This window comes from Amblyraja radiata, chromosome 10, assembly GCF_010909765.2.
Source record: "Amblyraja radiata isolate CabotCenter1 chromosome 10, sAmbRad1.1.pri, whole genome shotgun sequence".
NCBI classification, from domain to species: domain Eukaryota; kingdom Metazoa; phylum Chordata; class Chondrichthyes; order Rajiformes; family Rajidae; genus Amblyraja; species Amblyraja radiata.
The window spans coordinates 25,166,197-25,172,196 of NC_045965.1; the positions used below are offsets into that span (position 1 = coordinate 25,166,197).

The 6,000-nt window shown below is 43.3% G+C and overlaps 1 protein-coding gene across 2 annotated transcripts in view; it reads right to left on the reverse strand.

Moving 5' to 3' along the window:
- fam20b (FAM20B glycosaminoglycan xylosylkinase) overlaps nucleotides 1-3,714 on the reverse strand; it is a 75,689-nt gene extending 71,975 nt beyond the window's left edge. The window contains exon 1 of one of the 2 annotated variants that reach the window (XM_033028380.1): nucleotides 3,395-3,714. The gene's annotated coding sequence lies outside the window, so the exon portion shown is untranslated. Of the gene's footprint in view, nucleotides 1-3,258; nucleotides 3,277-3,394 lie in introns of those variants that run through there. The other variant, XM_033028379.1, reaches the window with a different exon arrangement.
- Between the last annotated feature and the right edge of the window lie 2,286 nt (nucleotides 3,715-6,000).

Here is a 6,000-nt window from a genome sequence, read left to right on the forward strand (position 1 = left end):
GCATTGTAGCACCCCAGCCAAATCCCCTGCAAGAGGTGAATCGGAGGTAGAATAACATAAATCCCCAAACTTTGCATGTAATCTTGCATCACCCAGTGTTTATGCATCCTGCAAAGAACCCCAAGACTTTGCAATGTCTTGACCACCTGTAACATACATCATTTCCTGACAACCGGTGGTACATCCAGACATAATTTTCTGTCAACCCACAACCTGTAATGTATCCTGACTTCTTTACACATTCTTATACGACTTATTTTGACCTCTTTAAAGTGGCACCTCTTAGACGTTAATTTGTTAACAGGATTTTAGTTTGGAATTAGGATACAAACATGTGTTCTCTTAATGCAATTAAGTGAAATACCTTTCAAGGCAACTTACAAAATCTTTTTGCTTCACATTTCATCTGTAGTTTTTTGATTTCCAAATTAGCAAATCTCTGGGGCATGGTAGGATTCAAGCTAGTCATTCATGGCGCCTCAACTGCCAACGTTACAAGGGAACAAAGCTATTTTACTGAATATTGGATTGGACAACCTAGGTGAATACTCATGGAGGACAGGAACGGTGGGTCGACTTTTTGATCGGGGAGGACAAACTAAACGCTGAGAGAGAATATTCTTGGGGGATCATCCAGTGGGATTTGGGGTTAGTACGACAGTGGTACTCAGATAAAAGAACACCCGTGATTTTCTTGAATGGCATTGCTGCTGCCAAAGCTCAAGTGATCTATTCCTGATTTTATTTCTTACATTCTTACTTTTTATTCACTCTAGATAGATTAAGAGGGAGTCAGGGCACTGTCCATCCGTCAGTAAGAATACTTGGGAATAATCCATTTTACTTCCTCAGTATTCTTAGAATGCTAATTGTTCATAAAACATGGGAGGAGAATTAGGCCAATCAGCCCATCGAGTCTACCCCGCCATTCAATCATGGCTGATCTATCTATCCTTCTCAACCCCATTTTCCTGCCATCTCTCTGTAACCTTTGCACACTTACTAATCAAGCACCTATCAATCTCCTCTTTAAAAATACCCCAAAAGGTGGTCTGTGGCAATGAATTCCACAGATTCTCCACACTCTGGCGAAATAATTTCCTATTTAACTCCTTTCTAAAGGTGTGTCCTTTTATTCTGAGGCTGTGCCCTCTCGTGCTGTGCCCTCTGGTTCTAAACTCTCCCATTAGTGGAAACATCCTCTCCATGTGCACTCTATCCCCCCCTTCTTGTAAACTCCAAAAAGTACAAGCCCAGAGCCATTAAACACTTCATCACACGTTAACCAATCATTCCAGGGATCATTCTCGGAAACCTGCTCTGGAACCTCTCCAAAGCCAGCACACACCCTCCTCAGATATGGGGTCCAGAAATGCTCACAATATTCCAATTGTAGACAGTGCCCTATAAAGCCTCAGCATTACATCCTTGCTTTTATATTCTAGTCCTCTCGAATACTAACATTGCATTTGCCTACCTTACTACCGTTTAAATCTGCAAATTAACCTTTTGGGAATTCTGCATCAGCGATCCCAAATCCATTTGCACTTCAGATTTCCTAATCTCTCTATTTAGGAAATAGTTTGCACCTTTATTCCTACTACAAAAGTGCTTGACTGCACATTTTATGAAGCCGTATTCCATCTGCCACTTCTTTACCCAATCTCCCAACCTGTCCAAGTCCTTCTGCAGACTCCTTCTTCCTCAACATTACTTGCCCATCCATATATCTTCATCTCATCTGCAGACTTGCCACATTCCCATCATCCATATTAATAATATCCAATGTGAATAATGGTGCACCCACCACTGACCCGTGCAGAACTTCACTAGTCACTGGCAGCTAACCAAAAAAATGCGCTCTTTATTCCCAATCTTTGCCTCTACCATTCAGCCAATCTTCTGTACATGCTAGTATCTTCCCTTTAATACCATGGGCTCTCATCTTGTTTAGCAGCTTCATGTGTGGCACTTTATCAAAGGCCTTCTGAAAACTCAAGTAAATAAAGCATCTTTACCTATCCTGCTATTTACTTCCTCAAAGAATTCCAACATATTTGTCAGGCAAGATTTCCCCTTCACCAAACCATGCTGACTTTGGCCCATTTATCATGTGCTTCTTAAGTACTGGGAAACCTCATCCATAATATTGGACTCTAAAATCTTAACACCAAAAACTGGCTAGGTTAACCAGTCTATAGTTCCCCCTCTTTTTGCCTCGCTCCCTTCTTGAACAGTGCAGTAACATTTGCAATGTTCCAGTCCTCTGGGACCACTTCTAGCCCCAGTGATTACTAATACCTACACTATTTCTGAAGCTATCTGTTTCAGACCCTGGGGGACGCTTGTCCACCTAGTCCAATTATCCACCTTGAGACCTTTTGGCTTCCCAAACATCTTCTCTTTAGTAATAGCAACTAACTAACTTCTGCCTAACTCATGCCTTCTCTTTTACATTTATGCTGTAACATTATTACAAATAATTTACAGCGGATCGAACAGCGACTTTTGAAAGACATCTGGACAAGAAGGCTTGGTGGGCTATAGGCCAAATGTAGGAAAATAGGTCTAACCCAGAATGCCAACTGGGTCAGCTTGGACAAGATGGTCTAAAGGGCCTGCTTTGTGCTCTACAGCTGAATGACTCTATGAAGCAAGGCCATTTGGCCCTATGCTTTACATTGGTTCTCATGTTACACGAGACATCAACAGAACCTTGCAATATTTTCTCCTTCGTGGATTTATCCAGCTTTTCCTGCAGAAGCTTTTATGCAATTAGCTTCAACTACAAAAAAAAGGCACATTGCTTTTACCAGCTTCCTTCGTTCAGCCCAAAAGTATTTGGGTGTTCCAGATAAAACTATCCATGGGACATTGCACTCGAGTGACATGCTGGCGAGATTTGAAATGGAGTCTCCACAGAGGATGTCTTTAACTCATAATAAACCTTCTCACCCAAGAGCAAAGGTGGCGTCAAAAAAAATAAAGGCGATAGATTTTTTTTGGGAGGGGGGGCAGAAAAGGTGTTGGTGGGAATTAGTAAGCCGGAAAGGCGTGGGGATGGGTGAGGAATATCGACTGGAAGGATAGGCGACCCAGAGAGCTGAAGGGTTGGAAGGGAATCAGAGCCGGAGCCGCATTCATCGATTCCATTGGTTTCAGTCGTGCCTCTCAGTCAAGAGTAAACAAGATACACACACATCATCTCCAGCCGGAGCCCTGCAACCCCACTAAACCCCCGGCACTTCAACTGCCTACCGAGGCCTGTCCTCCCCCGGCCCACTCGCTTTCCCTCCGGCACTCGAGGCCCCCCTCCTTCTCTGTCGAGGGAAGCTCCCCATGCGCCCGCTCCATTACGGCCGCCTGTCCGTCCGTCCGCCCGCGCGCCGCTTACGTTGACAGAAGCTCTGCCCGCCTTCGCCACGCGCCGGTTCCGTTAAGACTCCCCGCTGCCGCCGCCGCCGCTGCCGCCGCCGCCGCCGCGCGCCCTGTGCGTGCCTGAGCTCCGGCAGCCGAGCTCTCAGAGCAACGGTCAACAACAATGCGACACTTCCGCCTCCTAGCGTCGGCCGGCCGGGACCGTCCTGAATGACGGCCGTCGGTAAAACGATCTCAGCGATTCATGTCCGACCTTCTGTGCCAGAGCCCCACATCAACAAGAGCCGTGCTGAATTCACATAGCCACCTTCTGCGGCGTTATGGACCGCGGGGCGCACGCACCAGGCGAGGAAGCCCGCTTGGTGGATAAGATGAGTGCTGCAGAGCGTGTTAAAAGGTGGAGAGGTTGGCTCTATATACGCTTCAGAAATTTGTCTTTCTCATAAGATCATAAATAGATTTGAAAACAAATCATAAATAGATTTGAAAATGTTTAAATCCATGCAAGTGCATGTCCCCCCCAGGTTACGTCCATGAGAACTGTTCGTAAGCAAGGAAGGACCACGCGTAGTTCACCCAAGGCATTAACTCAATGATTTAGTTCGTGACCTGGACCAAGATCCCTCGCAGCAGAATATACCAGGCTACCAGTATTGCAAACATTCGTTCCTATATATAGGCTGTACATAAGTCTGACATTCGCAACCAGGAGAGGACGTGTATATTTATGACAATTATAAGCGTTTCGACTCTGGAACATACGTGAATCGGTAACCATAGGGCATTGACACTTTCAAGGGTACTATTCCATTCATGAAGATCAGAACTGCTCAAACTGAGTCCTATTTTCTTTCAGCCATCACCACTTCCATTGATTGCATCAATAATCAAATAAATTCTTTTTCAGATCAGTTTGTCATTTAAACCAGGTGTAATGAAAGTTCTTATTCGCTTGAAGCTCAGAGTAAACTATACATGATAATGAGATACAACAATAAATATGGAAAAAAAAAACAGTAGCATGGTGCAAAGATTGTAGTGCAACTGGAAGTAGTGCAAAAAAATCTGGTGTAACAACAGAATAAGGTAGAGCTAAGTGTAAGAGAATGTGTTAGGACATCTGGGAATGGGGTGTAAAACACACTATTGGTTCAGGACTCAATGGAGAAGATGCTGTTCTCATGTCTAGGTTTTCGAGTTTTCGAGCTTTTATATTTTCCCCTGGACAGAGAAGTGAGAAAAAGGAATGACATGGATAAGAAGCATCCTTGATGATACTTCTAGCCTTCCTGATGCAATGCACTGTGAAGATGGACTGGATGGAAAGAAGTGAGGAGCCTTTGATGGACTGGGCCATGTTTACTACTCTATATTTTGAACTAACGCAATGACTGACACTCCACAGTCATCTGAGATAGAAGATTCCAAGAGTTCACCACCTTTTGGATGAACATGTTTCTCCACATTTCAGTCAAAAACATCTCCTATTTCCTACTCCGCACATGATCCAAGACCATTCAGTTAGGGGAAATATCCTCTGCCTGTAAACCCCTGAAAGAACAGTGCAAGTTTCCATGAGATAACCTCTTATTCTTCTGAATACTAAAGAACAGTCACAATCTACTGAATTAGTCCTCGTATGACAAACCTCCTGCCCCTAGAACCTGTCTCCTGAATCTTTGTTGCATCTTTCAATAGCAAATATATCCTTTGATTTGTAAGGAGACCAAAATTGTACACAATACTCCAGGGACGGTCTCACCAAGGTCCTATACGGTTGTAATAATTGAAATTCAGTACAAAATCTACTATTAATTTTTAATGGCAAAGCACCTTTAATGGGCTGTATACCCTAATCAATTTATGAGCCAATACAGGACAGAAAACAACATAATTAGATGGTATTAAATTTAAGGTCAAATGTGGGCAGCAGAGTTCTTAATGATCTTAACTTTATAAAGAGGTAAACCAGGAAAAATGGAAATCTTATGCGGGGACATACTCAGAAGTTTGATCTTTGGTTAAGCATCTTAAATACTTTTATTACGTTTATTGAACTATATATGGTTATAGAGACATCTAACAAGGAAACAGACCCATTGGCTTATTGAATGCCTGCCCAAAAAGTAGCGCCCATTTACAGTAAACCTACTTTATTCTCCGCACATTCCCATCTATTTCTCCCTTCCCCGGATTCTACAACTTGTCAAAACATCAGGACAATTAATGTGCCCAATTAGCTTAATGACCTACACATCTTTAGAACGTGGGAGCCGACAAGAGAACCCAAGGAAGCCCTTGTTGTCATTGGGAGAACATTCAGACTCCACATGAACACCACTAGAGGTGAGGATTGAACTCGGGTTCTGGGAGTCATGTAGGAGCTGCTCTAATAGAATGCCACAGTGCTGCTCTTCTCTACATGCACATCCATCATCATATACATAAAAGTACATAGTGGTATGCCCAAAATGTAATTAAAAATCTTGTGAGGGGAGATTCATTCCAAATACCCATGCCAGTAAGTGTGCATGTGTTCATAACTTGATGTCGGGATTAAATATGTTCAGTTTGATCACGACATTGAGAAAAAGCACAAATGCAGCAATTTGACCTGTGGAA